Genomic DNA, 27,936 nt, shown 5'->3' on the forward strand with positions numbered 1-27,936 from the left:
GTCTTTGCTTGTTTGCAATGCAAGAGTAAATAAAGAACTAGTAGTTTAAATAAGTACAGTGTTTTTATTACTCAAGAAACACTAACCCCCGGTTTCACAAACAAGGCTTAAGCTAGTCCTAGACTAAAATGCACGTATCTTAAAATATGTCAGTATACCATTGTTTTGTCTCGAGATGCACACCATTAATATTTTTTCCTAAGGCACATTTATAAAAGCTATTTGAATGTCCTAATTGAAGACCTAATCCTGGCTTAATCTAAGCCTTATCTGTGAAACCGGCCTGTAAATAAAGGCTAATGTTTTACGTTTTTGAGGAGCGGAGAAGAGTGTCTTAGTCTAGCATTTGTCATCAAGTCACAGCCAATACTGTTTCAAATAGCCTGTGCATAGTAGAGGGTTGAACGACTTCGGATTTTTTTAAGTCGACAGTTATGTAATTAAAAAGTCGAGTCGACGTTGTCTAGTCGACGATGATGTCAATAATGAACAAATCCATTCCAATGCGCTCCTTTTCCATTATCTTCTATGTAAATACGCGCTAGACGGACATGTATGTGACCTTTACACTCTCGTCTTGCGTCTTTTGCAGCGTCTCGAGCATGACATGTCGTTTCCAAAATGCGGCGCTCAAGTTCAAATCAGTTCAACTTTTAAAAAACGCGTCTTGAGACCCATTCCACTGCGGGTTGCCTTGTGCACAGCTATGGCATATGACACAGCGCTGCCCACAAGCCTATTGCTCCTGCATAAGTTATTTTTATCAGTTCTTTTGTCTTTGGGTCCTTATATTTCTACAGATTTCTGCTTGTTCTAGATCAGATACAGATAAAGTAGCACAATAAAGATTACATTTATATAAATGCATTAGTGAGAGAGCGATTGTGTGTGAATACTAATTCTACCTGGCAGCATCTCTCTATTAATAGTGAAGCTGTGTGTTTTAATTACTAGAAATATATGCTAGAACTTTTCAGTTTCTGAGCTATTTTATTGATAAATCACAGATCAGCGTTGACAATGATTCTGTACGCGCACGATCTATCTGCACGTGATCTGCGCTCTTCTGTGTGTGTGTGTGTTACGTAGCAGCACAGTTTAGAACGGCGACTAACGTACCTGTACAATAAGCTGTTTAAACGTGCATTCACCTGATTAATATTGAGCATTTAGATGGTACAATCAAACATACACTATATTGCCAAAAGTATTGGGACAACCCTCCAAATCATTGAATTCAGGTGTTCCAATCACTTCCATGGCCACAGGTGTTTAAAATCAAGCACCTAGGCATGCAGACTGCTTTTACAAACATTTGTGAAAGAATGGGTCGCTCTCAGGAGCTCAGTGAATTCAAGCGTGGTACCATGATAGGTTGCCACCTGTGCAACAAGTCACACTTCTCTGGCAATCCGATGGACGAGTCTGGGTTTGGCAGTTGCCAGGAGAACGGTACTTGCCTGACTGCATTGTGCCAAGTGTAAAATTTGGTGGAGGGGGGATTATGGTGTGGGGTTGTTTTTCAGGGGTTGGGCTTGGCCCCTTAGTTCCAGTGAAAGGAACTCTTAATGCTTCACCATACCAAGACATTTTGGACAATTTCATGCTCCCAACTCTGTGGGAACAGTTTGGGGATGGCCCCTTCCTGTTCCAACATGACTGCGCACCAGTGCACAAAGCAAGGTCCATAAAGACATGGATGAGCGAGTTTGGTGTGGAGGAACTTGACTGGCCTGCACAGAGTCCTGATCTCAACCCGACAGAACACCTTTGGGATGAATTAGAGGAGACTGCGAGCCAGGCCTTCTCGCCAACATCACTGCCTGACCTCACAAATGCGCTTCTAGAACAATGGTCAAAAATTCCCATAAACACACTCCTAAACCTTGTGGAAAGCCTTCCCAGAAGAGTTGAGGTTGTTATAGCTGCAAAGGGTGGGCCAACTCCATATTAAACCCTATGGACTAAGAATAGGATGTCATTAAAGTTCAAGTGCATGTAAAGGCAGGATTATAGATAAAGCCACAATATCAATGTTGACGACACAGCGTTTTTATTATATTATCTAAAAAATTCCCCTGTATTTATTCATTTATTTTATTATGATATTTCCGCCTCGAATATTATAATGAAGGTGTGGTCCGTTTACCCCTACTGGCTAACTGATCATGGAACGTGCAGTTCAACTAAAGTTTTGCTTGCTCATTATTTTTGCAGGTTTGGTCTTCCAAATGTGCGCCTTGTTTCATCGTATAAGTTTATTAAAAAAGCATTACTGTAGAAGAAAGCATATCCTGAATATTCACAATCTCAGGGTTTTAAAAAAATCTATCTGTGCTTAAAACTTACAGTTTATGACTTTATAACATTTACATTTTTGCATTTGAAACTTTCACTACACATTTTATCAGCATGTGAACTCATGACCTTGGCACGGTGCCATGCCCTTCCAATGAAACACTGCTACAATGGCAAAACATTCTGAGTGTAATTACATTTTCATCAAGGAGACTGTAAATTACCCCTGGAGATGTTTTCAGCTGTCAGATGGAAAACATTTGCTCTCCCTGACCTGAAAGCATGCAATATTAAAGTACTGTTATAGAGTTGTTGTTTATTTTTCAGCATTCAGAGTCGTCTGCTGTGGATGAGAATGCCTCTCCACAAGATATGGCAGAGAATATCAAACTAGAGGCCCGTGGCAGTTAGCCATCCATGACAGTCAGCTGCTGCTGTGATACTGAGACCCATTCACCTCCACTTCCCTCAAACACTCTTTGTTTATCTTCTACTAAGAGACTGGAAAAAAGAACAACCGCTGAACAAAACAGCTCCTATGTGTTTATTCATAAATGACCCTGGTCTTATTGTGTACTAATCAAGTTCAAAGTATTCAAGAAAATGTTTGTTTTCATACCTGTTCTTTAAAAAAAAAAAAAAAAAAATAATAAAAAAAAAAAAAAAAAAACCCCTAGGCTGTAGGGAAATAAAATATTAACTGATAGACTGGATTGTGGCACAACATGTTTTTATCCCTTCACATTCCAGTCTAATCTTGCCCTGCCCATAATTATTTCCACAAGAAATCATGTCAAATTACTGAAATTAAATGGTTTTTAATAGCACAGAAACATGTTATAGTGTACACTACTGTTCAAAAGTTTAGGTTCAGTAAGATTTTTTTATTAAAGAAATTAATAATTTTATTAAGCAAGGATGCAGTAAATTAATCAAAAGTGACAGTAAAGACTTTTACATTTTTCAAATAAATGCTGCTTCAACAATAATGATAAGAAGAAATGTTTCTTGATCAGCAAGTCAGCATATTAGAATGACTTCTGAAGGATCATGTGACACTGAAGACTGGAGTAATGATGCTGAAAATATTTTATGGCCAGTCCCCACTGGAGAGAAAAAAAAAAGAAAAAAAACACTTTCTCAACCAATGCTAATCAGAATGAACAGTATCAGGATTTGACAACCGAATATTTGTACATTAGACCAGCCAAATAGACAACACAAGCCTGCCAATCCTTGCTGGCAGGATCACCCTCAATACATGAGTCAGGGATTCGGCTGCGCCCTCACTATCACTGTGCAAACAACAGGAAACATGGACAGCAGATCAAATGATTCAGGGATCGTTATTTAGGCCAACAGATGATTCAGTTTGTTCATCAACATGTTCATCGACTGCTGTTATATGAGACGTTGAGTGATGAGCAGAAGAGATATTTGAAAATTTGCCTTATAGCCCAAATTTTAAAGAAATATTAAGAGGTCCTATAACAATACCCCAAAATGCATTCTCTATGCATATTGTGAAATCCGCAAAATGGATTTAAATGGGTAAAATGTTAAATGGATCTGAGAGTACTACAATACAATGAAACACTAAACACACAAAAAAAAAAAAATCAACACTGAAAGCAGAATTAATTTAGCCAAAATATTAGTCAATGAATGTGCTGTTAAACAAAGTATTTTATTTTTCAAAAAAGCTGAAATAAAACAAGAGAAATTAGTTGAAAACTTAAACTTGTTGACTTTGCAACTGAAATAAAATTAGTTGTACTAAAATTACTAAAACTGAAATAAAAATAAAGCTAGAAATATTTTTAAAAATATTTTTTAAACTAATAAAAATTACAAAAACACATAAAACTACCATAACATAAACTAACATAAAACTACTACAACTTAAAGGTACACTATGTAACTAGAAGCCAAAGTTCGCCTTGTGTACCGCTGCAACAAATGTATTATTATGGCACATTTGGAAGTCCATTCCCACAGTGCTATTGCTCGACATAACTGTTCTCTTTCATCAGTTATTTTGTCCATGGGTCGTAACATTTCTTAAAGATATCTGCTTGCTGCAAATCAGATACAGATAAAAGCATTACATTTATTTGAATGCATTAATGAGATAGCAATTGCATATGTGAATTAGTCCTACCTGTCTGTACAGTGTCTCTCTATTAATAGGGAAGCTGTGGGTTGTAGTTTTAAAAGTAAAAAGAAATATAATGCTAAACGAACCTTGAACAGGACTCAAAGTGGAGTCTTTATGTGCAGAGATGAACCTACATTAAGTGGGGGCCTCAGGGAGAATAAATCAACGAGTCCATTCTATAAGTTTTTTTTTTTTTTTTTGTTAATATATTTTCTTTACCTAGAGATATAATTACACAGCATACAAAAGTAGTCAAAACACATTTTACATAAATTGTTTATTTTTACAATATCAATTTTTTATTAGAGCTGGATAAACTACTAATTACTATTATTTAAATAATGTCAACTAAGTAAATGTATTGATATTTATTTATATCGATTCATGGTTTGCAGAACTTCCCACAATGGATGAGAAGTGCCATGTCTTTAAAATACTAAAACATTTCAGAATTCTATAATGCATTATAATTGTCCCAAATCTTTGTTTATGAATAGGCTACATAAAGACTTTATGTGTGTACATTTTAATATTAGTGCTATAGGATATAAGTTAGATGCTACATATTGTTATATATTCTTTTAAGCTTCATTTATGACTCTGTATAATCTGTAATTTTTAGAGATAGAGATCACGATTGTCCCATGATTCTGAAAACAAACTTTAGACATCCAAACAAAATAATATAATGTACTTGAGGTTCTAACACAATGTTCTATTTAATGTTTATAAATGTCTAAATGTTATGAGTCTGTAAAAAAATATTTAAATGAATTCATTATCTAAAAACATTGTTTTAAATTAATGAATGAAGACTTCATTAATTAACAGTTTCTGTTCACTTGAGACATAAACAACTGTTTTCAATGAAATTCGCCGAGATTCGCCATGTATTTTGACATGATCTTGTATGTATTTGTCCATTCAGTTCAGTTCAGTTTATTCATCCGTTAGGAAATGTAGTTTTCACAGATGCCACACATCATTAACACAGTCATACACAAACATTCAAACAAAGAAATGAAAAGAATATGAATAAGAAATGATGGTAACACTTTAGAACACTGTTTCTTACTTACTGCATAACTAATAAGGAATTACTGAAGAACTAATTAATAAAGAATTATTAGATAATTCTGCAGGAACTAGCCTACTTAGAACCTGAAACAGTATTCTAAAGTGAAAATACAGGGAACCCATTAGCAATTCATAAAGAATTATTAGATAATTCTGCAGTAATTACTTAGAACCTGAAACAGTATTCTAAAGTGAAGATTTAAGGAACCCATTAGTAATTAATAAATAATTACCACATAATTCTGACTCAAATCGAACTTATGCCGCCGTGTTTCACTCATTGCCGAAAGATGCTGTGACTGACTCCATAACCTGCCCATAAACATACACAGCTCTGAGAACATATTTTAACATCTTAAGTAATTAGATTTAGTATATTTAGAAATAAATTAATGTGTTTTATGCAAGGGATCAGGCCATCATGCAAAAGGACCGATGCGACACTCGTTAGTTAGGTGACTGACATCGCGTACCTGTATGTTGATATTCATAAAATAAAATGATATACAGCACAGCAATGATTTTATAGATAAAATAAAACGCACACAAACCTGTATTTCAGCGAAGAAATGTACCAGAACTGCTCTCTCCTGAAGAGGATGAAAATGCCCGCGCTCAGTAGGGGGGAGGGGCGGGGAGAATAACAACACAACTACCCAACACTGAAAAAATAACCCAAAAATGACTCAACAGCCTCATCCCAGCATTTGGGTAAATAAATAAATATAACATTTTATATCTGTGGTAAGTTGGATAGTTATGGCAAGGCAGTGGGGGTGGGGTTCCTTTCCGAAGCTGATTTCTTACAGAAAATGCGCACAAAGTAGTCATTTACCATACAGACAAAGACTTCTGAACAATTTGTAGTAATGAGTCTTTTTGGGAGTGCAGCATATTATGCAGCATATAAATGCATATTAAATTTCCATAATAATAATAAGCGGTGGACTGTGACAAAGCAGTACAAAGCAGTTGTAATTTTACTCAAGTAATTTTGAAAATTAATTACTTTCTGTTCATTAGTAGTTACTTCATAGTTATTTTTCTTGAACATTAATTAGTAGATAATTAATATTAGTTCTTCAGGAGTTATGACAGAATTCAGTAGTTATTGATTAGCTAACTGTTACTTAAGATAATCATAAAATTCTATTACATACTGATTAGTTAACACATCTTCCTTAGTAGTTAAAAGTAGTGACTTAGGTGTTAATGAAGAAATACCTATTAGTTCTTCAGTAATTCCTTATTAGATATGCAGTAAGTAAGAAAAGTGTTCTAAAGGGGTACCAAAATGATAAAAGAAGAGCACTGATAGAAGCGAGAACGAACGAGCTTCGGGGCGCGAGCGTTCTTAGAGACACTTCTCTATGTGTCACACAAAACTGCTTCCAAGCTATAAATGTAGCTCTTTAATGCGCTCTTGTGCTAGAATCTTGTAAAATTGCTTGAATGTTTTAATTAGCAAGGCTTAAAAACACATGCAAATGACGAACTTTAGTGAGGAGCAGCAGTGGGCACTCACGTTGAGAGAAACAATGATCTAAAAACATTGTTTTAAATTAATGAATAAAGACTAACAGTTTCTGTTCATTCGAGGCATAAACGATGATATTCGCTAAGATTCGCCATGTATTTTGATGATGAAAATGTCAAAATACATGGCAAAATACAAATAATGTATTTGTCCATTCAAGGACTGATAGAGGCGATCATTGAATGTCGGTTTAACTTGCCAATATAAAAGAGAAAATATGCATTTAGTTGTAAATTTAACCAGCTGAAGTCGAAAATGAGTAAGGGGAGTTCAAAGATTTTTTATTCTGAAGCTCCCTCTAGTGGACAGTACTGCTCCTCTAGAGGGGGCATTTTTGCTCAGACAATTTTTTCTCAAGCCAACATAACCATGTTGCATGTTGTTGTTCAAAAAAAAAAGTCAATACATCAATCCTTCTAACAAAATGTGTTTTTGTCTTAACCAGATTCGCTATGGAAGGCTTTTATAAGTGTCTTAATACAACAGTCTGGTTCTCGAATCTGATTGGCTGAGAGCCTTTGCTAGCCATGCGATATTCTACCAGTTTCACCACAGGAACCATTTCAGACGTTTAGACGTTTTCGGAAATGTGAGCTCGAGCCCGTCAGCAGCCATTAAGTGCTCATGTACCCGCCGAGAACAGCTTCATCTCGGCCAGTGCTTCGGGAATTTGTGCTGGCTCTTATGTAGATGTTTAAATATGAGGTATAAATAATTTTTGGGTATATCAAATGGGAGTTCAGATGCAGAACACAGAAGCCTGCACTATTTTCACTGCGTCAACTGCATATGACAAAAGTTCAAATTGTTAAATAAAGTTGTTATTTTTGTTTTGTTTTTGCACACAAAAAGTATTTGCGTCACTTCATAACATTAAGGTTGAACTGTAGTCACGTTCACTATTTTAACAATGTCTTTATTACCTTTCTGGACCTCAAAATGTGCAATGACGTTGTTGCCTATGTGTGGTTCAGAAACCCTCGGATTTCATCAAAAATACTTTATTTGTGTTCCGAAGATGAACGAAGGTCTTACAGGTTTGAGACGACATGAGAGTGAGTACTTAATGACAGAAATGTCATTGTTGGGTCAACAAATACAAACTACCCAAATAATCCTAATAATATCAGAAAACTGATATTTTTAAGGAATAGTTCATTTAAAAATGATTCATTCATCAATTATCCTTTTTTTTTTTTTTTTTAACTTACACAAAAAGATTTTTTATTTTGTAAAACTTGCACACACACAAAAAAACAAGGTTTTATGCAGTTAACTCATTTTCTTTTGAAGCAGTTTATTTGTTGCCTACGATATGGATTTAGTACCAATACCGAGGAACCAGAGCTCCAGAATACCACGTTCCCAGCATCTGAGGTTATCCCAATCAGACCAGCTAGTCAGACGGAAAAAGTGATGCTCTGATAAGCTTTATCACCACTCCTTTACATATTTAACATGCAAAAGCTGATTCAATATCCGGCACCTTCAGCCCACTTTCCAGATGACTGGTGTAAATTATGCTGGTGTGAGTGTTCAGACCGACCCATTTCCATACTGTCTACACAGTCTTATCATTCATGGTGTCAAGTGCTTTTCTTATAACATGGATTGCAGACAACAGATGTTCTTTAGACAGGGCTTCTTGACCTGTTGCGTGAGTAGCAAAGACGATGAATCAATCAGGTCTAGACTAGCAGAATATTCTACGATAATCTCCTCTACCTGTTCTTTCAATGCACAGCCTCATTAAATCTCTCTAACAAATGTCAAGGAACACTTGAGGCAACTGTATTGGCTAGCAGTGGGAATATTTCAGCATCTCACACTTCAAGTTAAAGAGCAGAATCTAATATCAAAGCTGATGCTCAATGCATATCAATGCTTCAGTGTTTAAAATAGCTTGTTGTTAAATTCTTTGAGAAGATTAGAAGCCACGTAAATACATCTGCTCTGATCTGCCAACAGGAATAAAAAAATAAATAAAATAAAAAAAACATTATAAAACCTAGTATCAGAGGCAGCAATGCCACTTTAGTTCAGTAGACATTGTCAATCAGTAGTGTTTTCTGTGGCCATGCACAAACGTTAGGTTGTATCCAACGATTGAGTCACAGCACAATGAATAATATTTCTCACCTTGACCCCTGCATGGGCCTTATCTTGTTATGGACTAAAGTCCTAAATGTGTCATAAAAATCTAGGAAGACTTATAAAATCTACTAGAACAGGGGTCTCAAACTACCGCCTTGCATTTCATACGGCCCATCGAGTGTTAATAGTTTATCGTTAAATCCCCCCCACCCCCCCACCCCAAAAAATAAAAAATAAAAAAAATATCACTATGCATTTTGGTTTATAGCTTTCTTTTATAGAAAAAGCAGCCAAATGTAAACAATTTTTTGTTATTAGAGAAAAACACAAATGTAAGAGCACCAAACAAGATCTCAAATGATTAATGCTCTTGCTCTAGATTAAGAGGCATGTAAATTAGGTAAAATGGTACTGTTCACAATTACTTGTTAATGTTCATGTCTTTCCTCTGTTGCTATAAATGTGGTGGTTTATTTGTGCTCTCTCTTTTGTTTGAGCATCTACTGTGACTTTGTGCTATAAATATACCATTCAGTTCAAATATTACACTCATCAGCAGTGACATGATTTTAATCTACTTAGAAATGTCTATGAACAGCATTCTGTCATGTAAAAACGAATACACATACAGTACATACATACACTATATTGCCAAAAGTATTGGGACACCACTCCAAATCATTGAATTCAGGTGTTCCAATCACTTCTATGGTCACAGGTGTATAAAATCAAGCACCTAGGCATGCAGACTGCTTCTACAAACATTTGTGAAAGAATGGATCACTCTCAGGAGCTCAGTGAATTCAAGCGTGGTACCGTGATAGGTTGCCACCTGTGCAATAAGTTAATTCGTGAAATTTCCTCACTACTAAATATTCCACGGTCAACTCTTAGTGGTATCATAACAAAATGGAAGCAATTGGGAACAACAGCAACTCAGCCACGAATTGGTAGGCCACGTAAAATCACAGAGCGGGGTCAGCGCATGCTGAGGCGCACAGTGCGCAGAAGTCACCAACTTTCAGCAGAATCAATAGCTACAGACCTCCAAACTTCGTGTGGCCTTCAGATTAGCTCAAGAACAGTGCATAGAGAGCTTCATGGAATGGGTTTCCATGGCCGAGCAGCTGCATCCAAGCCTTACATCACCAAGTGCAATGCAAAGCGTCGGATGCAGTGGTGTAAAGCACGCTGCCACTGGACTCTAGAGCAGTTGAGACGTGTTCTCTGGAGTGATGAATCACGCTTCTCTGTCTGGCAATCCGATGGACGAGTCTGGGTTTGGCAGTTGCCAGGAGAACGGTACTTGCCTGACTGCATTGTGCCAAGTGTAAAGTTTGGTGGAGGGGGGATTATGGTGTGGGGTTGTTTTTCAGGGGTTGGGCTTGACCCCTTAGTTCCAGTGAAAGGAACTCTTAATGCTTCACCATACCAAGACATTTTGGACAATTTCATGCTCCCAACTTTGTGGGAACAGTTTGGGAATGGCCCCTTCCTGTTCCAACATGACTGCGCACCAGTGCACAAAGCAAGGTCCGTAAAGACATGGATGAGAGAGTTTGGTGTGAAGGAACTTGACTGGTCTGCACAGAGTCCTGATCTCAACCCGACAGAACACCTTTGGGATGAATTAGAGGAGACTGCGAGCCAGGCCTTCTCGCCAACATCACTGCCTGACCTCACAAATGCACTTCTAGAAGAATGGTCAAACATTCCCATAAACACACTCCTAAACCTTGTGGAAAGCCTTTCCAGAAGAGCTGAGGCTGTTATAGCTGCAAAGGGTGGACCAACTCCATATTAAACCCTACGGATTAAGAATGGGATGTCATTAAAGTTCATGTGCATGTAAAGGCAGGCGTCCCAAAACTTTTGGCCATAGTGTATACAGTATATACATAAATACATATACACATACTCACCAGCCACTTTATTATGTATACCTGTTCCACTGCTTGTTAACCCAAATATCTAATCAGCGAACCACATGGCAGCAACTCAATGCATTTAGGCATGCAGACATGATCAAGACGATCTCAAACTGAGCATCAGAATGGGGAAGAAAGGTGATTTAAGTGACATGGTATGGTTGTTGGTGCCAGACGGGCTGGTATGAGGATTTCAGAAACTGCTGATCTACTGGGATTTTCACTCCATCTCTAGGGTTTACAGAGAATGGCCTGAAAAAGAGTAAATATCCAGGGAGCGGCAGTTTTGTGGGTGAAAATGCTTTGTTGATGCCAGAGGTCAGAGGAGAATGACCAGACTGGCTTCTGCAGGGGAGCATCTCTGAACTCACAACACATCGAACCTTGAAGCAGATGATCTACAGCAGCAGAAAACACACCGGTGCCACTCCTGTCAGCTGAGAACAGGAAACTGAGGCTACAATTTGCACAGCCTTACTAAAACTGGACAATAGAAGATTGGAAAAACGATGCCTGGTCTGAAAAGTGTCAAAATCTGCAATTTCTTGGCACACTTTGGGCCCCTTAGTACCAATTGAGCATCGTTTAAACGCCACAGCACACCTGAGTATTGTTGCCTCTTCTAATGGCTACTTCCAGCAGGATAATGCACCATCATAAAGCTCAAATCATCTCAAACTGGTTTCTTGAACATGGCAATGAGTTCGCTATACTCAAATGAGCTCCACAGTCACCAGATCTCAATCTATAAGAGCAGCTTTGGGATGTGGTGGAACAAAAGATTCGCATCATGGATGTTCAGGCAAAAAAATCTGCAGCAACTGTGTGATGCGATCATGTCAATATGGACCAAAATATCCAAGGAATGTTTCCAGCACCTGAATCTGACATGAAGAATTAAGGCAGTTCTGAAGGCAACAGGGGGTCCAACACAGTACTAGCAAGGTGTACCTAATAAAGTGGTAGGTGAGTATATATATTGTGGGGCAGTTGTGGCCTAATGACCTTGAGCAAAGCATCTGACCCTCCCCGGGAGTCACGGCAAATACGGCTGCCCACTGCTCCGGGCGTGTGTTGATGGTGTGTGTGTTCAATATATATATATTTTCATTTTAAAAGACATTCTATTAAATTCTGAACAACGCATAACTGCATAACACGCACACATGAGTGGGACTGAACTCGCCAGACAATATTAGTGGCACGGATGAAGTGATGATCCATGTGTGACCTTGATACAGTCCACATACTGACACTGAAAAAGATGGAGGAGGGGTTCAGTTTACTTGACTGTCACTGCCATTCAGAGCCTAAAGCATTGAGTGAGAGACAAAACATTCAAAAAGAAAAAAACTATCCACAGAGGCTTGGAGCTTAGCATTTCATTATTAACAAGCACCTGAGCTGGGCAGCGTTCAGTTCTACTGGCCCATGCTCACTTTTGTTCAGGCCTGGAGTAAATAATTAAACACAGCAAAGGTTCATATATCTGTTTTTGCAAAAAAAAAAAAAAAAAAAAAAGTATTTTATTTTTCAGGAACTTAAAGAGAGGTGAATATTATAACTCGGTTCATTATAGCAGGTCTCTAAACCACTTGTCGAGTCAGACTACCTCTTGCTTCACTCTCACACTCTTGATGGAGAATAACACAAAATTATATATAGAAAATACAGAAAAATCTGCCTTTGGACAAAGATCTGGTGTAATATCTGGCCATATATCACCTAAGGACCATATATATTAATAAAAAATACATTTAAAGTTGAAATTTTGCATACATAATTAACATATAAGTATATAAATTACCTATTCAAAAAGTAACATTAGCAGTATTTTCTGCAATATTTGTAGTAGCAAGAAGAGACTCAAATCCGATACCTGTGCTGGACACAATAATGTAATGGGCAACAGTCCCAAATGTGTCATAATAATATAGAAAGACTTATAAAATCTACTAAAACAAGGGTCTCAAACTACTGACTTCATATGTCCGCTTGAGTGCAAATAGTTTATCCTTTAATTACACAAAACTTTATGCATTTTGGTTTAGCCTTTAATGTTATCTAAGCTTCCTTGGGATTATTTAAAAAGTATAAATATGCAAAAATAGCACAAATAAATTTTCCAACATATTAGAGAAAAACACAAATGTAAGAGCAACAAACAGGAAAGAACTCAAATGATTAATGATTGCTCTTGCTCTAGATAAGGAGGGATGTAAATTGGGTAAATGGTACTGTTCACAATTACTTGTATTGTTCACGTCTTTCCTCTGTTGCTATAAATGTGGTGGTTTATTTGTGCTCCCTTATGTAGCTGAATAAGAGAAATGATTTCAAATTATTTGCAAGCGCACTCAGACCTTGCGAATATGGCTGTATGTGTGAACTGTCAAAAATTCATTTATACCTTTCTGCGATGTAATGTACACTCAATTATATCTAAAGTGACTAAACATTTTATTGTTTTAATTTGTAATATATATATTTTTTAAATTTATTCAATAGTATAGAGTCCCTTTGCAAAAACAAAAAATATACAGACTTTGGTTCAAGGGTCCAATAAAAAAAAAAAAAAAAAAAAAAAATGGTACAATAAAAACTGCTCAAAAATTGGCTTTCGTTAGGGCAGTACATCATATTTCAAGGTCTTTTGTCTGCTTTAACGATTTTAGGCCGAGAAATCGCACTGCAAAATGAAATATATGAAATAAAACTCAATATGCTAAGTTCAATGGATCATAAAAAAAGATTTGTATGGCAAAAAGTGCTCAAAATTTGGATTTTGTTATAGCAGTTCATCTAGTACAAAGCTGAATCCAGCTACTTATTTGTTTGCCAGTTATATTGATGCAAGGCTCCCCTTTATAACACAATGCTTTCTAAAGTCCTCGGTCTATGATGCTGCTAGCAAGCGCTGCTAGAATTGAATGAAGAAATTCAGCATTTCTCCGCCACCTGTAAGGATGCGTAAAATGCGACAAAGTGGTTTAATAAAGGGTTTATTGATCTAATTTTTAGCACATTTTACTGTACCAACATTTTTAATTGGCCGTTAAAGTTTTATATGGGACAATATAAATATACTGCCCTAACAAAATCCAAATTTTGAGCAAGTTGTTAAACTTAGCATAAAGGACAATGTACACAGCCGTATTGTGCCATCAGTCCATTTCGTGGGGGGTTTAATAAAGGCCTTCTGAAGTGAAGCGATGCATTTGTGTTAAAAAAATGACGCAACGCCAGTTTACACTTTCTTCGTAACTTGAATACGGAAGGCGGTCTGGCGGAACTAGATATTTTACTTCATAACTTCAGAAAACCTTTATTAACCACCCTTGCCAATTAAGCCTTGCCAATTTAAACATTAAAGTGCAAAAAGACGTAAAAGATAACTTGCGTGCGCCGTGTGAGAAGTTTGAGAAGTGTGCGCAAACTGTACAACCGAAGCACGTGCACAGAAAGTTGCGTCTGACAGCACGCGAGTACTGAATTGAGCTCTCTTTCACATTTTGCACTTGAATGGGCAATTTCACACAAAATTAAGTAAAAATTCCCGTCTTAGTGAGTATCCTAGTAAACAGTCGGTTATGTTTTAAGTGAATGTAAACAGTTGAGAATTTAAACGCATGTGTAACAGTATATTGGATCCGTGCATTAGTCTTAAAGTGACAGCAGCCTAATGTTCCTAACGCTGTCTGTGTTTTTAATGATAATTAAACAACAGATTCACTGCAAAAAAATCATATACATAAACTGGAAATTGTAACGTGCGAGCACCCAAAAAAAAAAAAAAATCCATTTTCACACGTGAAAAGTTTCTTGTGCGCAAGCAATAGTTTCTCATGAGCATGCAAAAGTTTCTCATGAGCACGCAAAAAAACATTCTCGTGCAAACGCAAATGTCTGTATATTTTTACTTTTCAAAGGTCTCTTTAGGGGATCTGTACAATAACAAATTATTCTTTGGAATTGTGACATCTCTGATTTAAAATAGCCTCTAGACCACTAGAGATGATGTTCAAGGCAAATTAGGATGAAACACTATTATTACTCTCCCACCAAATGGCCAATTCATTATGCAAAAGAACCAATGTTAGAACATCTCAATGAGGAACACTACAAACTAGATTAAAGAAATAAATCCCAGCTCATAAGAGCAGACAAGCACAAAAACCTGGCTACTTATCAGCAGTTAATGTACAGCAAGAGTAAGAGCTGGAGATAAAGTACAAATGATTTATTTCCAGGAAACTATCTGAATTAATTACAGCTGTTTGGCAAGATCAGTCACAGAAGATGTAGCTACAGCGAGAATCACAAGAGACACAGACACATAAAGTTACAGAACAGCATCAAAATACCGCATGGCATCGCCCCTCACCTCAAGTGTGCATGCAGCATTCTCCAGAGTCATCGCCCCAAGTGGGTCCCTCCGGTCGCCAAGGAAACTCAATCTAGCTCACGTCTCACTCCTCTTCCTCCCGCTCCTCCTCCCCCGTTCAGCATGTGAACCTCAGGGCTATCAATGACCTGAAACAAAAGCAGGTGGATGGAAAAACACGAGCGTCATTGGCGGCAGAGCAGCTCGCTGCCAATCACCCGGGCCCGGGATTAAGTGTCAGCGAAGACACGACAGGGCCCGTGGGACAACTGGAGCGTGTCTCAAATGAACGTCTGCCTGACTGCTTTGCATTCACACTCACTGACTTGCTCACTATAAAACAGACCACTTGTGGTCCCCACAGGCCGGGGCACAGTCACAGGCATAAAGCAGTTAGATGCTAATTAAGGTGTGTTCCATCAGGAGAAAGTGGTTTGATTAATGGATGTGAAGGACAGCTCTGCGGAAAGCTGGATATTCCCCTGACACTGCACACCAAACAAACTGCCTGGCACATGACGAGACTCAATGAAGCTTGGGGGGGGGGAAACAGCAAGAACAAGCGGAGACTGAGAGCTTAAACGTATGTGATGGCGACTCAAGACCAATCTGAAAATGTTTCTTTGCAGCAAGTTCTTGTCTAAGCAGATCTGCCTTAAAGATTAACCTGCAGTTTTTGAGAGAGGCGAATTCCCCATCAAGATTGTTTCAAAACTGAGATTAAGAATACAATTTAACCAGAAAATAAAGATCTTCCTGTTTGAAATTAATGAACAATAATAAATAAAAATTCTGACATCTATTACTCCAATCTTGTTTCAAACAATAGTAAAGGAAAGCTCAAAAGTGTTTGTTTGACGAGCAAGAACCAGTGAGGTTTATTTTCTGATGTGCCCAATGTATGCCCGTTGATCAATGTTTATGTGAATATAAGCCTTAATTAAATCTGTTCATCATAGTAAGCATCAAGCCCTGCATGGTCGTTTTATTTTTCCCCAAAGGAGCACATGTACTGCTAAGTGGAAAAATTTAGGAGTGCATAAAAAAAAAAAAAAAAGTGTAATATTAATATATATTTATAAACTTCAAAAAGATAAGGGAGATAAATATGCTTCTACCACATATTGCAACAAACACCATAAAGTAAACATCCCCAAATTTAGGAACTCTTAAAATGATCATTAAGACGTTTGTTATACAATTTAAAGTGCCCCTATTATGCTTTTTTGGATATTACTCCTCATGTAATGTGTAATACAGCTGTTTGTGAATGTAAAAGGTCTGTAAAGTTTCAAAGATCAAAGTGCAGATAAATGGAGTTTCTGTCTCCCAAAAGAAAGAATCGATTCTGAACTGCCTGAAACGAGTCATCAGTCATTTCAGTCTTACTTCCTATACAAACCTATGTAGGTCTGTAACAAATTTGCATAATGCCAGCCTATGGTCTTCATTGGCTGCCCGCAAACAACGTCTACTTTGCCCCACCCTCAAACACTATAGTTGTAGCTGAGACTGGAAGAGTTTGGTTTGCGTTTTCAACATGTTGAAAAGACTAGTTTTCTGCGCTGCGACAGCAAATCTACTTTGCTGCACTGCCAAAGAATGAAGACTCGCGCTGGAATTGATACGGTAAAACCGACGCCATCGTTACTGTTTGTATCACTGAGTTTCAAGTGCTGAGGAAGATCCGGAGCTGAAATTCAAATAAGGTAATGGGCATTTTGTTACTGACACACGACCAATCACAACAGACTGGGCCATCTGACCAATCAGAGAAGAGTAGGCTCTCAGAAAGGTGGGGTTTAGAAAGACTGAATCCTTTACCATTTAGACACTGAGAGAAAAGAGATGATGCTGCAATATATGAGAAAATTAAAGTGTTTTTTGACCTTGGATGCCTGTAAACCTATTGTAGGAGACCTCCAAAATAAAATGATAATAATTGGGACACTTAACACTTTTTATGACCTTAAAATTTAGAAAACTGTTTTTTTTTTTTTCACACCTGCTTGAAATTTTCAAGTAATCCTTAAAGGCCCACTGAAGGGACTTGAAACGCAGAGCATTCTTCAATGTATTGATGTAATTTCCACTGAAACAGGAAGACAGGGCGGGACATATCGAACAGCTCCTCCCCTTTTTTAAGATAGCCAATAGCGTTTCATTTGACTCGCGCATATGATCCGATCTGTGCTCTTGTGTCTCTGGACCGGAGCAGACTGTGCTCGCGCTGCAGCGGTTCACATGACACTAACGTGAAACCAGACTTCATTCTCCTCAATGGAAAGCATATTTACACTGTCTTAATCGTTCCCTATCCCCTATATAGTGCACTATGTGCCATTCACCATGTAGTAAATAGTAAAAGTGTGAACAAATGACCAATTTTAGCCGCAGCTTCAGTGTCTATAATGTAGGGGGCGGGACGCTTTAGATTCTAGAGAGCAATTAATTGGACAGAAGATCTGACGAGAAGCTGAAGTGCAGAGTGATTGTCATCAAAATCATTATTGGCGGAAGTGAGAGACTAAGTTTTGAATGCTTTTATCTTCTAAATATGAATTTTGTCATTGTTTTGGAGTACACTAGATTATAGACAACAGTAAGGCTAACATATTCATACTAAAAGCCAAAAAACTTCAATTTTGATTTCATGGCGACTTTAACACCTTGATTATCTGGTTCGTGTGTTTGATTGGGGTTGGAGCTGAAGGATGGTAGCTCTCCAGGAGCAGAGTTGGAGACCCCTGCTTTACATTTTTTCACAGTTAAGAAGAGATCGGAAACAAACGTACGATCGGTGCATGGCACGAGCAGTATCAAACTCTTATCTCCTTACTGTTAGGCCATGGCTCAGACTTGACATAAACAAGTTTTAAAAGGTTCAATCTTTTAAATATGCATAAAATTACAAAAACAAACAGCGAATGTAATCTAATCCACTTACTCTACTTAGAGAAGAGAAGCCAGCTGACCACATCGAACAAAAAACTGCAAGAGCAATAAAACCCCAAGAAAATCAATTGCATGGCTGTTTTAGCAAAGCAAGACTGCAGTTCTGTATTCCTGTATAGTTCCATTGGAAAACACTAAACAGACGTCCCATAAGAAAGTCTCAAAGACAACAGCCGGTTTCCCAGGGCCATCATCGTGATTGATGTCAATGAAGACACAATGTTCGTAGAGGTCCAACGCTTTAACCAAGAACGTACGAAATAAACAAAAGACCTAGATTTAGTTCGGCCACACATTATTTAGTACTGGCTGAAGAAATCCCAAGTTACTCAGAGCTGTAAAAGCTGCTCAAAGCTCAAAAGGCTTTTGAAAACTCTTCCCATATTTCACTTGGAGCAGACGCCCATGCTGGGCAGGCTTGCACTTTGGCTAATAGCGTCTGGCTTTTGACTAGCATGAAAGCACTGGAATCAGATTAAGGCGTAAAACTTGCCATTATGTATAGAGGACCACTGCACAGCAGGATATAACATGATGGGAACTTCTCTAGCATTATTAGGGAATCAAACTGACAAACCAATGGAAATGTATTTTCTAGGGCTGTCAATTTAATGTGCTAATTTGGTGTGATCACTTAGAGAAAGTAATGTGATGAATTTATTCAATTAATCATGCCACCCCATTCATACATAAAATACGTAATAAGGAACTTACTAAACATCAGACCAATTCAAGCTAGAAGTACCTTCATGTGAACTATTAAAATGGATTTTGTCGAATGTAGGACTGTGAAAGGCATTTGTTAAATGATACGGAAATAAAACAAACAATATGTGGTTTATTGAGCAATTTTTTGTAATGTATTCAATGTTTTCATCTGGCACAATAATGTACTATCAAGGGTTTTAGAAACACATTTTCGCTAAACGTAGATTAATGTGTGTAGCTGAAATTAATTAGATTCATTAACTGCCATATCATTGTTAACTGAATCGTTAATTCAATTAACTTTAATCCACCAACAGCCCTAGTATTTTGTTAATCAAGAGCTCAAAATGTAGAGACAGCCGAGAACAGCATGTGTAAATGGTGCTCTAGGCAGCTGTGGATGAGACTAGCTTTGAAAGCCTTGCTAGAGATGTGTTTGATTACATGAACAATGAACGCAGAGCTTCTGACAGCAAGACATTCGGGCAGCAGATAAAGGGAACATTTAATAACACTGCATTGAGAGGTGGACGACGTATTGTGATTGAGTCACGCCTCTGCATCATCAGCCACCACGTCATTTTACATCAAAGCCCATATGGAAATTGAATGGATCAGTTGTGATTCAAGGTTGTTTCTAACCCTTCACAATATGGGCATGCAGCATCATGCAAAAAGCGTGACGCCCAGAACATTTACCGCACAGAGCAAATTCTGAAGTACAATCATCATTCTGCATTATGATGCCAAGGGTTCAACCCTTTCATCTTTCAGCTTTTCTTTTTTGTCGACTGACCTTATCTAATGCACTTAAGAGTCTGAGTTTTCACCTCAGTAAGAAATAAGCAAGCAATCTCACTTGCCGAAACCCGCAATCTCACCATAATGAAGTGGAGTGATAAGTGAACCTTTGACAAATCAAATTTGCAGTAATAATATGATCTAATGGACAAAGGTGACATATTTGGGGGATGTAAATCAAGTGGGAGGCTTTTTTTTTTTTACTCTGAAGAACAAAATGAAAAGGTTTGAACATAAACCTTGGATCACAACTGCACATTTGAGGCACATTTCAACATGCTAAACATGACAAAAGTTCTTCTAAAAGCTGAAGGCAGAATTTTTTTCTGCAGAATAACAGAAAAGAACAAGATACAGCAATGAGGTATGAATAAGTTACTGCATACAGTATATTTTCACGTAGCCAGACTTTTGACTGACCATAAAGTCTGGTCCACATTAAGGATGTCAATTTACATCAATTCCCATAATGGATCGTTGTTTATATTAACAATCAATCGACTAATCGTTAACCTTAAAGGGTTAGTTCACCCAAAAATGAAAATTCTGTCATTTATTACTCACCCTCGTGCCGTTTTACACCCGTAAGACCTTCGTTGATCTTCGGAACACAAAAATTAAGATATTTTTGTTTAAATCCGATGGCTTCGTGAGGCCTACATAGGGAGCAATGACATTTCCTCTCTCAAGATCCATAAAGGTACTAAAAACATATTTAAATCAGTTCATGTGAGTACAGTGGTTCAATATTAATATTATAAAGCGTCAAGAATATTTTTGGTGCGCCAAAAAAAAAAAAAAAATAACGACTTATTTAGTGGTGGCCGATTTCAAAACACTGCTTCAGGAAGACTCGGAGCATAATGAATCAGCGTGTCGAATCATGATTCGGATCGCGTTTCAAACCGCCAAACTGCTGAAATCACGTGACTTTGGCGCTCCGAACTGCAGATTCGACACGCTGATTTGTGGCTCGCATCCGCATGCTACATATAAATGTATTTTTATTTTAATTTGCATTCAAAATTAGCGTGAATATTACTTTTTTTTTTTTTTTTTACACGTACACTTGGATAGGCGTACACTGCGCGTGACGCTGTAATCATTAGCACAGAATGCGCATCGTGTACGCGTGCAGCACAGTTTTTCTAACCGCAAAGAACAATGTAGACTGAAGGCATTTTGCACGTTCGCATTGAATAGTTTTTGCACTAATTTAGTTTGTCCACAAGATGTCAGCACTGAAACGGGCTGTCGTTTCAGTCTGAAAGAAACGGAGAAGACAGAACAAGAGTAAAAACAAACAAACACAATAGCCGACCGTGTTGAAGAGCGCTCGTGTGAGGGGATTAAAAGATATCAGCAACTCTCAAAAAGATTTTATTGTAACTATTTGAGCGAAAAAGACTAGATAAGCATGAATCTCTCTAGTGTGCATGTGTCGAGCACTTGTGTTCGTGAACGCTATCAAAGGATCGAGACTGTGCACGCAAGTAAAAAACGAAGTGTTTTCCATCATGTAATGCAGTTGACACTCCTCAAACTTTGCAGTGTTTAAGTTGCCGATAGTCCTCTTAGCAGCATGAAAAACAAAACTTTTATTCTTAATGTCAATGTGTTATAAACAGAAAGCAAGCAGAGAGCGTTCCCATTACAGATCTGTCATCACATCATTGAGCTCACGGAGAATATCTTATTTATCATGTTTACAACGTTGGTTAATTAGATCATTCATGAGACTGTGATTGAACAAACAAACAAACAAAAAAAGACTGGATTCTGACCAAGGTAGGTAATAATAATAAAACCTTTGAGTGACCCTGAGTATAAATAGGCGCAATAAAAAGTGTTAAAAAGGTGAAATGGAGTTTTAAAAAAACTAAAAAAGTGCAATGTTTTCGTCTTACTGACAACAACAGCCAGACCTGAAATTACTTGTGAAAATAATGCAGACATTTCACTAAGGACTTCTTTTCATCAGTTATTGTTTTTCTTTATGCATTTGTGGATTAAGAATACAGCAAGACAAGCTATTAATCCTTTTTTTTTCATGTTCAGTGACACTTTAAATAGGACAACCATTAAAGTACTAGTAGGACTTAGCTAGATAATAAACTGCACTTGTAAATACTCAGTAAAACAAGAAAACAAGTACAAATATTGTCTTATAGGCCTAAATAAAAGTCTTACAATCCAAGTTATAATTTGTGGCCCTTTGCATTTCATGTGGTTAAAATGCGGCCCTCTTGGCCTCCGAACTTGAGTAACCCTGACTTAAAGGGTTAGTTCACCCAAAAATGAAATTTCTGTCATTAATTACTCACCCTCATGTCGTTCCACGCATGTAAGACCTTCGTTTACCTTCGGAACACAAATGAAGATATTTTTGATGAAAATGGAGAAGTATATTCTCGTCTATAGACAGAAATTTAACCAACACTTTCAAGGTCCAGAGAGGTACTAAAGACATTCATGACTGCAGTGGTTCAACTTTAATGTTATGAAGCGCCGAGAATACATTTTGTGCGCAAAAACAAAACAAAAATAACGACTTTATTCAACAGTATCTTCTCTTCTGTGTCATTCTCCTACACTGTTTCGTCGACTTTGGCCGGCTCCTGCGTCAGCATCACACATGCGTCGTGCTGCTCAAGTGATCAGCTTTGGCCAATACTGAGCCGGCATTCGGACGTAAACACAGAAGCCTTTACTGTGCTTACTGTGGCAACTACGTAAGGATAATGACAGGGAAGAGGAGATTGTTGAATAAAGTCGTTATTTGCGTTTTGTTTTTGCGCACAAAAAGTATTCTCGTCGCTTCATAAAATTAAAGCTGCTGTCCGTAACTTTTTTTGGTTAAAAATTATCCAAAATCAATTTTTGAGCTAGTACATAACCAGCCAGTATTTAAAACTATCTCCTTACCTTAGTCCGATTCACAACAGCAAGCTTGTAACAATGTTATATAATTCGGGTGGTACTGGTGGGTTTTCGTGGGAAATTCGAGCATGTCGCCATTTGTCTTTGCGACATTGTGTCACGTCTGTATACATAAAAAACGAGTCCTAGCTAGTAGGCTATATCGCATGTGAGGCGGATCATTTATAGCCTTTTCTCACAGCAGCTGCAATAATTAAACGTATCATTTTGAAAGCGGATTGTATGGTATGATAAATTAACATTGGTGATTACACTGTACAGAAATTGAAATCTACAAGTAATGCTAATACACACTAAATACACACAGTCACGCAATGCTGATGTTGTTAACATGAACAATTTAAAAAACAAAGTATAACGATAATAATAATTTGCATGGTTTGAAGTGATATGAGTAAAGCGATCGTTAGATTTAATCACCATTGGTAGCGCGAATTACGTTAATGTTTTTTTTCCCGCAGTCAGAAAAAAAAAGTGGCAAACATGTTACTTACTTGTTCAGACATTCTCTGGTGAAAATTCTTATTTTGGTCATACTTCCAAGACGTAGAATCTGTGATTCTGAAGTACAGTATCCACACCGATGCGGTGATTGACAGCAAACATTAGATTCATCCGCACTGAGGAGCCGTGCCGATGCACAACACACGTAAAGATAATAATTCCGCAAACAACTGCAATTGCAGGTTTCAAACAGAGATGGTGACAGAGGCAAAATTACAGACCGCAGCTTTAAGGTTGAACCACTGCAGTCATGTTGACTGTTTTAACGATGTGTTTAGTACCTTTCTGGACCTTGAAAGTGTCAGTTAAATTGCTGTCTATGGACAAGTCATATACCTCTTGGATTTCATCAAAAATATCTTAATTTGTGTTCCGAAGATGAACGAAGGTCTTACGCATGTGGACCGACATGAGAGTATACATAATCCATTGCATGGCTTGAAGACATTAATACACTCAGAATACATAACTACGGCATTTTCCTTGTGTGTCTGCTTCACGTGTTTTGCGCATGAGCCGCACACACCTCAAAACTACGCACTCAAATGATGAACTTTGTTTTATCCTCAAAATGCACACACATATACCTTTTATAGCGAGTATTTTAACAAGTGCTGCAAGCCATGCTTGTTTTCTCTTGTCAGTCTTTGGCATAAAATGCAAGACATACTGTATGGCGCTGTATTCGGACATACTTTTCAGATTTGCTGGAGCTCAAAACGTACTTTCCAGGAATTTCTTCAGTTTATTGCTGTTGTTGTGGCAGTCAACAACAGCACACCTTAACCCTGCGCTCATTTTCATTTTTAGTAATGTTCAAAAAGTTTCTGTTTAATTAATTCAGTTGCTCTATGTACCCCATTTTAACAATGGGCTCCTATGGAGACCGAAACAGGACAGCATCTAAACGGAAGTTAGAATCCATCATGACGGCACTATTTGTTTGCTCAGGAAAAAGTTGGATTCAAACAAAGCAGAATGCACCGTTCAGAAGGTTTCTAGTTTACTAGTGTGACGACCCCTGCTGTTTGGTTTCGGGAGCTTTGTGATTAGTTGCTCCGCCCACTAATTACTTTAATCTGCAGTCCATTGGATACACCTGTTGCTATGGTTCAGATGCTCTTTTTAAAAGAGACTGTTAACTAAGTCAAGATTGGGACTCAAGACGGTTTGGGACATCATTTGTGTTGTGTTCTGTTTGGGTTTTGCAACAGTATATTACACATCCAGCCAGGCACCCTGCATTGCAAACTGATGATACTGACATTTACAGAAACAGTTATTTTCTTTAATTGTTCTTTTTTTTGTGATTAATAAAGCCTTATCATTTGAGCCTAAATTTGCTTTAAACGTGTCCCTCGTTTTGTTGCTTCCCCTTGAGCCAGGGGCCATAACAAATTGGGGGCCCGCCCTCGTTTAGTTTAGCCTCCAACAAAACTCAAAAAAGATTTGATGCCACTAACTTGGAAAACTTTGGCAAATCCAGAGCTTAGTTATTCTACAAAAGCGTTCATTGTATCCACCTTATTTTGCAATGCGGAAGTAAGCGGTTTTCTTTGAAAGTGTGAGACTTCTGATTCATTAGCCGCTACAGGCAAATAACTAGAAGAATAGCGAAGTGCAGTAAACCGTAAAAAGATTTTTGTGTTTATGATTACGACAATACATTAAAATTATATCGTAAGAAATATCAGTTTGCAATATCAAGCAGCATAAACTGCTTTTTTAGAGCTAAAAACCTGGTGGGCTGGTGCACCCTGACTGGAGGAAATTGCAAAAGAGGGCCAATCAGGTTGGAACTGGTTAATTTTGGAAAGGAGTTTTGTGTGCAATATGCATCAGACAGTCATGGCTGATATTAAAAAGTCAGCTTGATAAACTAATCTAGAATCAACAATAATGTTGTTTTCTTTCTGTCTTCTGTGAGCATTGTCTACACAAAGACAGCTTCCCCCACAAAGGCCTAAATCCAGTTCTGTTGATCACCATGTAATCCCATCAGCCCCTCTGCTCCTTGGACGCTGGCAAACACAGCACTGGTCACATGGGCACACAAACACACACTCACAAAGCAGGGGAAGGGATGGGCTGAGTCACAGAAGTAGCTGTCGTTTGTGTGACAGATTGAGTTGAGTCAGTGGTTGGGTCTGGAAGCTGTCAGCTCAATGTGTAGCAGACGTTTGATGCTAAGGTCGCTCTAGCTGGCCTGCACACTGAGCATGTGGCAACGGGCAGCTGTCTCCGAACAGCATCTGCCAAACATGGAAGGACTGACGTGAAATGAATTTAGTCATCATGACGTTTCCAACATGGCTCATGTGACCTCAACTCCCCTATTCTTACCTGTACACTCCTGTTAGTCTTCCAAAGGTTTCTTAACCCTATAAAGTCTACTGTATCATATTTGAAAACAGGCAAAAAATTAGCAGAAACAAGCAATAAAAGCATTGCTCATGCACATTGTCATCTTTGAAAAGAATGCGATTTTCTCAGCTTTTTGTTCAAATTGTTGCTTTTTCAATGAAGAGTGTTGATTAAAAAAAAAAAAAGAATGCATGAAGCTAGAATAAAACTTTTTTTGCTGTTTGTTTAAAAGCAAAAACTCGGTTCTTTCTTTTGATGTATTGCATGTTCAGATATTAATGCAACAAAATATTCTGGGGGCCATGAAATTTTTGTGAAACTTGTCAAAAAGGCTGGTGGTGGCTGGCAGGGAAAGAGTTCAAATGTGAGTATCAAATATGATACATCAGGCATTTGAGTTTATTTGTTCATCTTTCAATCATCATTCATTGCATTATATGTTTTGCCCCCCACAATAAAAACTACAGAGCTTTGATCATGAAACTTTGGGTACGTTTACACGACAACGATTTGCTAAAAACAGAGAATTTTTTTCTTTGAGTTTTCTGCGTACAGACGACAACATTGTCAAAACGATCCCCATTCACACGGATCTGCGAAAACTATTTAAAATGCTGTATTCTGCTGCCAGGCCATTAGATGGTGATGAAACACCATAGACTGAACATGTAATACGCATGTACATGATGTCATCGTTTCCACAGATTCGCATTTTGTTGTTTACACGGAGACCGTTTTCAAAAGCTTGCATTTTCAGGCACCCAAAACGCCGTTGTTGTGTAATGAACATCCAAAACGCATTAAAAGTTTTACGTTTTTTAGTTGAAAACGGTGACGTGTAAACGGCCCCTAAGACATTATTAAGAGATATAGAGTGACAATTGATATTTACATGCATTATGTAAATAGACTGATATACTGCTACAAAGATTGAATTGATTTACATTTGAAAGAATGTCTTTCTTTTTGGCCATATAAATATCAGCAACTGCACCAAATTACATATTTTTGCTCAGTTTGGGCCTAGAATCGACTGTGAAAAGTATTTAGGAGCACCAGTGCGACTGACCCGATCAGGCCCAGTTCTGCGGGGGTGCTAGAGGGTGAACCCTCAGTTGAAATTAATAACAGCATACTGACCAAACAGATTTTGCCAACGTGCCAGTGCGTATTTGTGTTTGCACTCTGAGGAGCGTGGAGAGAGAACATGTTTTTGCAGCGTTGAGCAATGTAGCCAATCACAGACATATCTGTTGATTTTTTGAACACAATGGCCAATCAGAGGCATTTAAGTTAAAATCCACTCACCGCTCAAAACGCTGGAGTTTGTTCAGTGCTGAGTTATGCAAGCTCACAAAGAAGTGTAGTGACTTAAATTTTAGGAACAGTATTGTCAGATTTCATCAATGAAAATAGTTCCAAACAAAATCACAGCTGAACTGCTGCAAATCTCAGAGAAAACACAGGTGTTTCGTTTATGAATGAATCTGTTTTCAAACGAACCTAGTGAGTCAATGATTCAATGACTCATTCATAAAGACAGTCGCTTGCTTTGTTTCTGAATGAATCAGCCGTTTGAACGAATCGATTGAATGAATGATTCAGTGACAAAGACAGTCACCTGCCGCCCCTACTGGCGGTTTTAGTTTCATTTTCAAAGTATCGTTTCAGTTATTCCTTTTAAATCATGTAATATTTCTATATTCAAAACTATTTGAAACATTAATCTCATAACATTGTTATGAATTTAAATGCATTCCTCATTAAACAGTCTGTAAATATACCTAAATGCCACCTTTTTGTTCTTCTGGCCACCTCTGCAGTGCAAAGATGAATTTTGTCAATACTGATTTCATTTGATTGGCAACTTTCTCTTCCTGATTGTGTTTTATCATTCCAACTCAATTTATAAATATAAATGTATGAATTTGACATAAAAATGACATTTAATAAGGTTAGAAAAAATGCCCTTAGAAATGTAAAAAAAAAAAGAAGCACCGGCAAGTCATTTTAAGGAGTGAAATATTGCCTCATAATGGGAAAGTTAATTTCTGTCACTGATCAGAAGGTGCTCCTAAAATTATGACTCTGCTCTGAAATTTTTTAAATTAGCAGCACAAGTGCTCCTAAAAAGAAAAGCAAGCATAGAGCCCTGCATTCAGTACCATGGTAAATGTACCTTAACAGT

General features: G+C 37.7%; 1 protein-coding gene across 4 annotated transcripts in view; it reads right to left on the reverse strand.

Annotated features, from left to right (window-relative positions):
- tjap1 (tight junction associated protein 1 (peripheral)) overlaps nt 1-27,936 on the reverse strand; it is a 127,219-nt gene that overhangs the window by 64,194 nt on the left and 35,089 nt on the right. For 2 of the 4 annotated variants that reach the window (XM_051917018.1, XM_051917015.1), the window contains exon 3: nt 15,477-15,625. The exons of 1 other annotated variant lie outside the window; for it this stretch is intronic. The gene's annotated coding sequence lies outside the window, so the exon portion shown is untranslated. Of the gene's footprint in view, nt 1-6,084; nt 6,196-15,476; nt 15,626-27,936 lie in introns of all 4 variants that reach the window. One more of the 4 variants, XM_051917016.1, reaches the window with a different exon arrangement.

Source organism: Ctenopharyngodon idella, chromosome 13, assembly GCF_019924925.1.
Source record: "Ctenopharyngodon idella isolate HZGC_01 chromosome 13, HZGC01, whole genome shotgun sequence".
Lineage (NCBI taxonomy): Eukaryota > Metazoa > Chordata > Actinopteri > Cypriniformes > Xenocyprididae > Ctenopharyngodon > Ctenopharyngodon idella.